Raw genomic sequence first — 12,928 nt, forward strand, 5'->3', positions numbered from 1 at the left:
GAGGAGGAGGAGGAGGAGGAGGAGGAGGAGGAGGAGGAGGAGGAGGAGGAGGAGGAGGAGGAGGAGGAGAGAGGGAGGGAGAGAGGGAGGGAGCGAGGGGGGGGAGAGAGCGCTATTATGGTCAAAGGATTAGAAAGACAGCAAAAATACAATTTGAGCTAACTTTTAAATCCAAATGTAATTTATTTTTTAAAAAGCAACTTTTTATCTTTTAGTTTGATGTTTTGTGGCTGTGATAAAACATTCTAACAAAAGGCAACTTGGAGAGGAAAGAGTTTATTTCAGCTTACACTTCTAAGTCACAGCCCATCCCTGAGGGAAGTCAAGATCCTGAGGCAGGAACTAAAGCAGAGACCCTGGGAAACTGCTTTCTCAAGCAGCCCATGTCCGTCTGCCCAGAGACAGCACTATCCACAGTGGGCTGGACCCATTACATCAGTCAACAGTCAATGGGATTCCACAGAGACATGGCCACAGACCTAACCGAAGCAATTCTTCAATTGTGGTTCCCTTTTCCCATGTGACATGATTGTTTTAAGTTAATTACTCAAGATAGCTTGCTTATACTCCATAGTGATAATTAATATTTTCCAAAAAGTTTATAATTAAGTACACCTAGATGAGTAGAAAGAGGGATGTTTTGTATTCTGAGTAGAAGACAGTTTACCTCAATCAATTTAGTACTTAAAAGTAAGACTAAATGATTTACAGGGAGCCTGCAACAAAAACATATAGAATCCCAGACCAGGCTTCTTCAGGAACCGACTAAGCCTACACACAGAGATTTTCAGTTTTGAGGCAAGAGGTACAGACTACATGCATCAGAGACAGCATGGACACTGCCCAGCTAAAAGATTCATAAGTTACAAGAGAAGAGAAGATAGAACCAAGATAGAAAGGAGGGCTACACATGGCTTGGGAAATGACAACCCCAGTAAACTCTCCCAACAACACGTTCCCTTCTACGCATATCCTAACTTCTTACAATTTTATATCCTTCTGAATAGTGATCTTATGGCTAGCACAGGTATTCTGGATAGACCTAAGGTGGAAAGATGGAAGAGAGATGCCCTTTATCTTTAAAGCCTTGCACCCTACATCTTTGAGAGCATGCCTGTGCTATACCTATGAGAAGGCTCGGATGGATTGACCCACAGCTTCTATATCACTGGGTGCTAGTTGCGAATGCAAATTTTCAGGGATTACCCCAAGCCTGGTATGCTAGTTACTTTTCCATTGCTGTGATAAGATGTCATGTCCAAGACAACTTATAAAAGGAAATTCAATTGGACTTATGGTTTCAGAAGGCTAGAGTACATGATTGCAGATTAAAAACATTGTCACAGAAGCAGCTGAGAGCCCATAGCAAGCAAACAGGAGGTGGAGAGGGGGCATACTGTGAATTACACCAGTCTTTTGAAACCTGGAAGCCTGTCCCAGGTAACCTCCTCTTTCAACAAGACCACTTCTCCTGATCTCACTTAAATAGTTCTGCATGTGGTGAATGAGTATTCAAACACATGAGCCTATGGGAGACATTCTCATTGAAAATACCCACACCTGATGAATTAGGTCCTTGAAGTCACCCTAACACTTTGTGTTCAGCAGAATTGTAGCTCATTTTGAGCTAAAAGTAGAGAGTCACTGTTATATTACTGGAGCAGACAGTGTGACAGAGGGGGCTAATCACACATAGATGAATTTATGGAAGAAAGAGAGCAGCCAGAATACTCACGAAAGACAAGCAGCTTTTATCTGAAGAACTCAGTTCTCATGAAACACAGGGTTCAACCAACATCCAGAAGGTGTCATTTGTGGAAGGGCACAGAGACTATTAAGGCATTTGAGCTACCCAAAGCTAGAAAACACATTTAGAATGGCCTCTGATGGTACAGATGGAAGGGGCAGCAAGAAATCTTAGTAGAAAGATCTTTACAATGCTACATAGCAGTAGAAGCTAGACAGGGGGTTCTCTGTCATGCTCCTTCTCTTGCTCCCAGCACTAGATCAGGCTTACTTAACTGAATAGTTATCTGTAAGACATAGCTCTTACAAATAAGTTAAACTTTACTGCCCCAAGTGAGTATGGGGGGTTAATAAATTATAGACAGCACAGCTGAGAGTTGTCTATCCTCCAATATGTTCATTTTTTACCAGATCACAATGACAGTTAGAGAAGAGAACACACAAACAGGTAAATATTGCATTTGTTTCATCTTTTATGGGCATGATGACCACAGGGTGCAAAAGCCCTGCATTCAGGTGAGAATGGCTGTCATTCTTGCTTATCCCACTGGATGCTTTAAAGTTCCATGTTTGAATGATGGTTCTGTAAGGTCAATGACTCCTGGTGCTATCCAGCACAGATTTTTGATCTGCTAACAGTAGTGTCAATATCAAATAAACTTCATCAGAAACTAGAGTTATATTTAAAGACAAATAATATAGGGTTAGTTCTTCAAAAAAAAGTAGAAAGTAGATCTGGGCCTTTAATAGGCTATTGGTAGGTGGAGACAATTTCAGCCCAGGGAGTTTCTGGTAAAGAAAATCTGCCCCTGACCTAGAAAAATATGACCAAACAGTATCACCCATTTGTATAGTTGGCTAATATCTTTGGACAACTTCTGAGTGCTTAACTCTACTCAGTACTCATCTTGCAAATGTTTCTAGGTACCAACAGCTAATAGCCATAAGACTGTACAAGAAGTTTACTTGAGACACTCTTTCTTTACTTATCATTGATAAATTCTAGTTTCATGTCTTATAGGTTGCAGAATTATTAAACATATGAACAACAGGTTCAAATGTACAGAAGCAAGTTCTAGAGAAGAGATGTGTAATTATTCTTACAGTTGTAAATGCTTTACCAAAAAATCCATCCTTTTGAAATTACAAAATGACTATCTAAAATGATTATGTTGGGCCACATCCATTACTATCCTGGTGCACATATACCTTGTGGACTTTATTTGGACATAGCTGCAAATAATATAAGTTGCCATTAACTAGTATAGGAATTCTATTCTGCTAATTGTTGACTCCATTTAGAGATATTTGAGCTCCACAATGGATATGTTTCTCCCACTTTCATAAACAGAAACATTTTTCATTTTTTTGCAGTGCTCATCATTTATAAGAATGCATGCATAGTTTCTTTAGGTATTTCCATTCTTTAAAGAGTGGGTGGTAAATGTAAAAAGAAAGGCTTTCTAGTAGCTAGCCATCCTTATGGATAACAGAATAAGCTAAATTAAACAAAAAGAGAGAGAGTGAGATGTCATGGAAGTTGAGTGCTCTGTCTCAACCTCTTCAAAACTCAGAAAAGTTTGGACATTCATTCCTCAGGCTACTGGCTGATTATAGACTCTATACAAATCAGATAGAAAGGATGACCTCGGACACTTGGTGCCCAGATGGAGGAGAAGATCTTCTATGAAGGGCTATGTATAGATAGATTAAGTCACAACATGGGGGAACAGCCTGAGAGCACAGTGTCAAAGAGTTATCGAAGAGGGCAGTGGCAGTTTCAAAGATATTTCAGAGAGTTCAGTCTCAAAAGACAATCTGGTTGTTTCAAATCCTGGAGCTCTTATGCAGGAAAGAAGCAGCTTGAGGTTTCACTTGCTCAAAAGTCTCTAAGATAAATTCCTACTCTCAGCAGTTCTTCAAGAATCCACAAAAAGGTTAAAGAATATGAGTTGTACATAATCTCTTCTAGCTAACAGGAAGGGAAGAATATTTAACAAACAACTTTCTAAAACAATGTTATCCCCAAATGCAATTCACACAAAATAAGCATAAAACTGAAAAAAACTGGGCCATAGTATTCCTGAACATGGATGTTAACACTCTCAACAAAATATGAATATAATTCGGTAATTTATGCATTATATAACTTGAATCTATTAACATTTTTGAACTTATATATAATAATTATAGCATGCACATCTAAGTTAAGATTTCCCTAAGGATATACAGTTGTAATTAACATTTGGTTCTCAACATTATCTATCTTAGTCTAAAGAAGGAAAAAAAAGTCACATACTAAAACCATTGAAAAAGTTAATCAACAAAATATGATATTTATTTATTATATTTATTGCAGAACTCTCAGAAAAAATAGAAAATAAGAGCACTCTTTCAACTTAATAGGAAACATCTCCAAAATATGCACCGCAAATGTTGCAACGGAAGGTGATGAGTACTTTCTCTAAGATAACAAGTAAAAAATGATGTCTATTCTTACTATCCTTGTTCAATAAAATACTGGATGTTCTAGAGCAAAGTAAGGGAAGAAAAAGTAATGTGTGGAAGAGACAGCAAAATCAACAATGACAAAAAGATTTACTGTTTGTAGATACTATGCTTGTCTACAAACAAAATCCAAGGTTAACAAAATAGAAACGAAACTCTGGCACCAATGAATAGCACACACACACACACACACACACACACACACCCCTAACTTTTTAAAAGCTAACAATGAATGCATGAATAAGAGATTTAAAAATAAAACTGCTTATTGTTTGAAAATAAAGGTAATATTTAGGTATAACCTTAGCAACATGATTAGAATTTACTACTGAAAACTACAGAAGCCTTGAAAAAGAAATAAATTCCTAAAGGAATGGAGGGGCAAGTTCTGTTAATTAATGTGAAGACACACTACAGAAATGAAATTGAAATTGATTGTTCTCAAATACACAAAAAAGGGGTCTTGGTACACATAGGAAAGATTGTTTAAATCATTTATGGAAAGTTAAAGCAACTAGATTAAAGTAATGTTGAAAAATAAAAATAAAATACAATAAAACCTTATTTTTGTCTTTGACTGCAAGTTAACTTGTCATTTATTTGGGTTTTTAAATTATATTTTTCTCTCACATATTACATTCTGACACCATGACTTCCCCTTCTCCCATGTCCCAGTTCCTTCTCCCACCATCTTCCTCCTGCACAATCTACTCCTCCTCCATTTCCCTTCAGGAAATGGCAGGTCTCCCATGGCTGTCAACCAAACGTGACAGATCAAGTTGCAATAAGGCTAGGCATTACCACTCTTATTAAGGCTGGATAAGCAACCCAGTATGAGGAAAAGATTCCCAAAAGCAGGGAGAAGGATCAGAGACAACCCTTATTCTGGCTGTTAAGAGTTCCACAAGAAGACCAACCTATACAACTAAGATATTTGCAGAGGGTTTTGGTCAGTCCAATGCAGACACCCTGGTTGTTACTCCAGTCTCTGTGAGCTCCTGTGAGTTCAGGTTACTTGACTCTGTGAGTTTTCTTGTGGTGTCCTTGACCCTTCTGGCTCCTACAATCCTTTCTCCTCTTCTTCTGCAGGATTCAATAAGTTCTGCCTAATGTTTGGCTGTGGGTCACTGTATCTGTTTCTATCAGTTGCTGAATGTAGTCCCTCTAATGGTGATTATCTCAGGCTCCTGTCTCCAAATATAGCAGAATAATATTAGAAATTATAATAAAAAATGGTCATCTTACCAACAGTAATTTATAGTCAACCAGTCCTCACCAAATTCTAACACAATTGATCTTGAGTCAACTTCATGTGGAAAAAACCAAAAACAAACAAACAAACAAACAAACAAACAAACAAAAACCTGAGATAGATAAAACACTTCTGTGCTATAAAAGAACTTCTGGAGGTATCACCATCCCTCATTCTAAGTGGTTCTACAGAGCAATAGTAATAAAAATTACATGATATTGACATAAAAACACACAGGTTGATCAGTAGAATTGAATAGAAGACCCAGATATAAATCTAAACACATATGGACACCTGGTTTTTTAATAAAGCAGCAAAAACTATACAATGGGAAAAAAGAAAACATCTTCAACAAATGGTTCTGATCTAACTGGATATCTTTATATAGAACATTGCAAATAGATCCATTTTTATCACCCTGCACAAAACTCAAGTCCGTCTGGATTCAAGACCTCAACATAAAACCAGATACACTGAACCTGATAGAAGAGCAAATGGGGGAAAGCCTTGAAAGCATTCGCACAGGAGACAACTTCCCACTTCTTAATTAGGATTTATTATATAGCCAGGATATTCAATACTGAGCTATTGCTTGACAAGCAATAGATAATAGATAAATAGTAACTGAACAAAAAAAGAACCTAGGTGCTTAGGCACAGAAATGTGACTGATTATTTCACATCAATGAAAAAGACCTAAGTAGCAAGTTACCCAATAACATGTCTAACAGCCAAAGTCCCACCATCAGCTTTCTAGGGAACTTCCAGTCAATATGACTGAAATCCTGCTAGCCACCTACCAGGGAATCTCATCTGCCTTTTATGGCCCTAGGACCAGTCCATAGATAGGGAAAACTTGCTCCGGGTATCTGGCTCAAGCAGTCTCATGCTCCAGACAATAGCTAACATGTAGAAAATTCGAGATCAAGCCTGAATCCCTCAATAGTAAATCAACAGCAAAATGGCAGCTCAACCCCACTGAGAATTAGTTCCCTTTTGAATACTGTAAGCACTTGCACTGAAAGAAAGGTGACTTGAGCAAAAAGAAAAATTAATAATAAATGAAAAACTACAGACTCACAAATCTCAGAAAAGAAATAAGAGGCAACATGAAACACCAAGATAACATGTCTCTTCCCAAAATTACTCATTCCATAGTAAAAGCCACAAATAAAAGTGACCTAGAAGAACTTCCAGATAAAACTTTAAATGAATCATTATAATTATGATCAAGTAATTCAAAGAAGACACAAAATATAGTTTGATAGAAAAAACAAAGAGATGAATGAGATTAAGAAAGAAATTGGATCACTCTGATATATGAAAATGGAATTCAACAGAGTTAGAAATGCTGAAGAAATCAAAAATGAAACAACATTGACAATGACAAAGTCAGTAAGCTGGGAGTTGGGGTGCGGCACCTGAGAGGAAAGGCTCATCAGCAGAGTGATTATGTAGAAACAGAACACTATAGCTTAAAGGGAAGATAGACAAAATAAATCATGACACAAAAGTCAATGGTAAATTTAGGAAAATACATGAAAAGTACCTGAAGTGTTTTCAGACCCCATCAAAGACATAACCTTCAGATACTGGACGTGGAAGAAGGAGAAGGATACCAACTCAAACCTAGAGAAAGTTCAGCCAATTTCAGCACAAGAGGCATACAGAACACTAAGTGTATAAGACAAGAAAATACACTACCAATGATATACTTCTAAAATTAAAAACATAAAATAAAGAAAATCAAAAGCTGAAAAAAAAAGGGTCAGGTTGGAGGAACAGCTCAGCTGTTAAAGGCTAAACCATAATGTCAAGTTATAAAGAAAGAGCCATCTGAAAATACCTTAGTGCTTCAGAAGAAACACTGAAAACAAGAATGGACACTGTTAACAGGATAAGATGGCAGTCTACAGAATGAGGAAAGAATTTTACCAGTTCCATACCTGACAGAGGGCTGACACCCAATATATAAAGAACTTAAGAAACTAGATATTGACAAATCAAATAACTTAATTAAAAATGGGATAGAGATCTATACAAAGAATTCTCTACAGAGGAATCTCTAATGGCTGAACACTTAGAGAAATGTTCAACATCCTTAGCATATGACAGGGTTCGAGGAACAATCATGGGGAAGTATAGTTTTTTTTTCTCAAGCTCAATCTTATTCAACCATATCACTTACATCATCTATTTTGTGGTTAGCCAAGTTCTTGTTCTTGGAGCACAAAGCCCTAGAACTAGCCGAGCTGCTCTCCTGGCTCTTCTTACTGTTAGTCTGCTAGAAGTGAAAATTCTATTAACCCTTCAATACTACACATAGAAAGAATCAATCGAAAACATTAATAGAGACATAGAAAGTGGCTCATTGGTAGAACATCAACTCAGCAAGCATACGGCCCTGGGTTCAATCCCCAGTACTTTTACAGATAAAAGCATTAATAGAAATTGTGATTATTTGGCTGTCTTCTGACTGAGACTGAAACATGACTGTTAATAATGGGACTGAATTTAGGAAGTCTTTCTGAGGAAGAAGAAAAGAGATGAAAGTCTTTCTCAAAACATGCAATTCTCTACAGTTATTCCAATGTTGTTGGGGTTCACAACCTGATCCACTTGTCTCCTTTTTTAACCATCACAGAACAACTAAGGACAGTCTTTATGCCCCAGTACCCACTGTCATGACCTAAAAGATCTACTCTAAGCCAGTTGCTCCTTAGTATATCCCTTTAGAAGCAGAATAGGATCCTTTCTCATAATCCCTCGATTTAGCCATGCTCTTCGCAGCCCTGTGCCTTCCTATATAACCCTCTATGTAGCTAGGAAATTATAACTATAAATGTTCGCCTTCTAATCAAGATGATTATTCCTATGTCTATCTGCTTATCTTAGCACACACCCTGGCCACCATCTATCAAAACAGTTCATGACTCCTTCGAGAGACTGCCCACCCACTCTGAAGGCAGCTGTGTGTTCCTATGTGCTACACCTACCCAGGCCTCACTGTTATTCCTACTTTCTGTGGCTTAGTTCTTGTCTCCAGTTTCCTGTCTACAAACCGCAGGTGGTGGTTTCATCTCACCCAGACTCAGACCCTGTTCTAAGTACATTCTTGGTAAACAATGGATTTTCAAAAAGTAATTATTGAATAAGTAAGTAACTACACAGTAGGGAGAGGAGAAAGATAGAAATGAGAGATTTAAAGTCAGATCATTATTATTTTCCACTCTTTGACAAGATGGATTTAACACAAGGAAACTGACGACATTTGCCAGATACCTACTTTATTACAGGCCCTCAAATTTCTTTTTCACCAAAGAAAGAAAATTTATTGTTTTTCCAAGTGTTGTCCCATTTGGGCCCTGAAACTTCAACATGGGAATAAAGCCCATCACATCTCTTGGGTGAAAAGTTCACCCTGACCTGCTGTAAGCTCTTTGTAGTGCTTCTCAGCAGAAATTGGAATAAGAGAACAGACCATGAATTTTTATTTTTCACATGTAATATATGAAGATTTCATGAATTTTCCCACAGCAACAATGTCTAATAGCAGAATAAAGTTTGAAACCATCCCCAAGGACATATGCCTCCACAACTTTTTTTTCTTGACGGAAGTGGCAAAAAATAATTGAATAAAAACCAAATGTTCTTTCTGGATGGCCCATAGTGATTCTTTGCTGTTATTATTACTAGCCCATCATGACCCAGTGCCCTGGGTATTGTTCCCCAACTTGACAGGTAACAAGCTCCAGAAAAATACCTCTCCCTTAAAGTCTTACAGAAACTGCCTTTCAGAAGTCCATCTGTTGTTTGCCTGGCACCATGCATCGTACATGGTTTCCTTTAAAGTCAGTGCTTTATCCACTCGTGTATCTGACTCACTAGAACTGATGGTCACATCACAAAGTGGGCCTTTCAGGTATGGTTATTTGAATGAGAATGGCCCACATAGGCTCACATATTTAAATACTTAGTCACCAGAAAGTGAAACTGTTGGAGAAGGATTAAAAATATTAGGAGGTATGGCCTTGTTAGAAGTATGTCACTGGGAGTAAGCTTTGAGATTTTGAAAGTCCATGCCAGGCTTTTGTGGTGACACACACTTGTAGTGCCAGCTCCTCTGAAGGTTAAATGCAGTAGGATTGCTTGAGTCCAGAAATTCTAAGAAACTTCCTAAGAATCCCAGGTCCAGAAATGAAGCAGGTCAAAGTTTGGGCCAAGCCTAGTTTGTCTTTATGCCTGTCTCTGTCTCTCAGCCTCTGTCTTTTTCCTCCTGCATCTTAGTCTCTATCTCCCTCCTTCTATATGTCAACTTGACACAAGCTAGAGTCATCACTGAGACAATGCATCTGTAAGATCAGACTGCAGGTAAGCATTTAGGGCATTTTCTTAAGTAGTGATTGATGGCGGTGGGAGGGCCCAGCCCACTGTGAGTAGTATCATTCCTGGGCAGGCAATCCTGGTTTCCAAAAGAAAGGAGGCTGAGCAAGCCATGAGGAACAAGCTAGCAAGAAGTATTCCTCTGTGGCCTCTGCATGAGCTCCTGCTTCCAGGTTCCTTCCCTACATGAGTTCCTATCCCCACTTCTTTTGATTATGAACTGCTATATAAAATGGTGAGTGAAATAAGCCCTTTGCTCCCCAACTTGCTTTTTGGTCATGATGTTTCATCACAACAATACAAACCCTAATTAAGACAGGAAGGGATAACTAACATTAACATTTTTGGAAAATTCACACAAAAAACCTGCTACTGAAGAAGTTTCCTACAATATATTCATAGGCATATATATGTAGTTTAAATGGAGCTACCCTATAATGAGGTAATTATTGCCCTATTAGACACCACAGGATAACAAATGAAAAGTTCAGTGTTAGAAATTAGTTACCAGTTTTGGAGTTGTTTTCCCATATATACCCAATGATTACAGGCTACTACCAATGCCCTTTATTCCCCTTCAAGCCTTGATAGTAATACTCTGTTGATGAAGAAACATACTTGGGTCCTAAAAGATGGAAAAATAAAGCTTATATTGACCTGGGAGATTTGTCCCTACTGTCTGGATTTCATTGTCCTGGAAGGTGGTATGCATACCACTAGAGGAGATAAGTATTAACTAATCTTACATGTTTGGTTGTAGTGTGCGTGGGTTGATGTGTGGGTCCCTTGCCTGCCCCCACAAAGGGTTAAGGCCCCTGCTCAGAGAGGTAGAGAGGCAAGAAGTTGATTGTGTCCCCCCCATGCCTGCGCCTCGGGAGTGGGGAGCACAGTCTGAGGTCCCAGAGGGAGTTGAAACTCTTGGCTTAAGGGATCCCTGGGCCACAAGGTGGCTAGGGACTGGCTGGTTCTCAGGCTTTTGGGCCCCCAGATACCATTGGTCCATGGAAGGGCAGAGAATGAAGTTGGGGTATAGGGGCTGGATTTGCCCACAGCCGAAGGGGAGAGGAAGAGAGAGTGCTCCAGCTGGGTCCAGAAGGGATGAGACTTCTCGGTGGCTTGCTTGGCTGGCTTGCTTGGCTGGCTCCGCTTGCTTGTTGGGTGGCTGGGTTGGTGATCTCCGGTGGTTGGGAACACAGAGAGTTCTTCTGTGGGAGATTAGACAGCAGCTCTTTAGACAAAAACCTTCTCCACTGCTCCCCACGGTGGGTCCCAAAGAAGAGAAAGTCCATGGTCTTAAGATATTTATTATCATAATGGAAAATGGAATAAAACTATACGCCGTTTCTCAGGGCAGGCCTGAGGTTAAATATCTTTTGCAAGGAGGAGGGTCTGGGAAGGAATGCTTAATTGGCTATGCCCCTCTGACCTTTAGGTATCTCATTAATATGGAGACCTGTCCTGAGGCTCCTTGGCCTGTAATCACACCCTCTACTTGCGGAGGGGCTAGTGGGTGTTGTCCTATGTGACTGAAGGACCCCACTCTATGAAGGTCTGCAGCCTCATGTCAGGAGCCTGGAGTCTGGGAGTATGGTGAAATGCATGCCATCCCTTAGGGTCACCTGCATCCCATCTGGGGCCCCTCAGGATCACCTGGGTTCTCCCATAGTTTCCAGCTGGTGCTTGACCAGAAACCAGGCTGTCCTTCACGGTCCTACACTTACACAGTTGTGAATCTTAGGTAAGAAGTAGACTTTTGTGCCCCACTCCCGTCACCACGCCAGGTTTTAGTCTGGCTTGAGCTTGTGCGGGTCTTGTACATGCTTCCACAATTTCTGTGATCTCCAACTACCCTCTGTGTCCAGAAAATACTTTTTCCTTGTAGACATCCAATACCTTTGACTCTTTTGGCTCTTCTTCTACAATCATCTCTAAGCCTTGGAAGGAGGGAGTGACATAGATGCCCTGTTTAGGGATAAGCATTCTGCAGTTTCTTATTTCCTGCACCTTGTCCAGCTGTGGGTCTCTGTGTTAACCACCATCTACTGCAAGAAGCTTCTCTGATGGGGATTGTCAGATGCTCTAATTTCTATGATAATAAAAGCCCATTTGACATCAGTTTAATACAATGTGCCATTAATGGAGTAATAGTGTTAGGTTGTCCCTTGTACACTATAATAACGACTAGCTTTGCAAAACATGCTCACTGGTGCTATAGTGGTATGAGTATCATGTGAATAATGAATTCATTTCTGATTGGACTTAAGGCTTGCTTCACAATCTGATACTCATACCTAGGGCCAGTATTTTCTCTAAGAATCTATGGCTAGACAGGTTCATAGATGAAACCCTGACTAAGATACTACCACAGTTCTTTGCACACCCATGTATTTTGTTGCTTTGTTTGCAACAGCAAGAAAATAGAATGCATTCAGATGTCCATCAACAAAACAACAGACAAAACAATGTGGCACATATATAAAATGAATGAAAGGAAAAACTGAAGTCATGAACTTTCCAAGTAAATGAATGGATTTGGAAAGCCTGCTATTAAGCAAGGTGACTAAATTCAGAAAGACAAAACAAGCCACCACCATCTCCCCCAAAAAACCAAACCAAAATACTACGAAAACCTCATGTGTTCATCATTTGCAGATCCTAGCCTACGATATATACTTTATTTGCTGTAACAACAGCAAATTAAAGGGATGAATGTGGGTAAATGTATTTGCTGTATAGGCATGAGGGCCTGAGTTTGAATTTTCAGAACCTGTGGAGAGAAAAAACAATTCCCAGACTCAGTAGCCTACGCACATCTAATCCCAGAATGGCTCAGCATTTCTATGGAGAGATGAAAGATAATGGAAGACAGAGACAGGAGAATGCCTGGAATCTCGTGAGCAGCTAGCCTGGAGTATGTTGCGCTTAACAACAAAGGGGAGACCATCTCATGAAAACGGAGGGAGGTAAGCACTGAGAACCACAGATATCCTCCAATCTTCACAAATGCCATTGCTCTCACATGCCTGTGCTCATTCTCTCT

The sequence above is a fragment of the Grammomys surdaster genome, unplaced genomic scaffold, assembly GCF_004785775.1.
Source record: "Grammomys surdaster isolate TR1022 unplaced genomic scaffold, NIH_TR_1.0 67, whole genome shotgun sequence".
Taxonomy (NCBI): Eukaryota; Metazoa; Chordata; class Mammalia; order Rodentia; family Muridae; genus Grammomys; species Grammomys surdaster.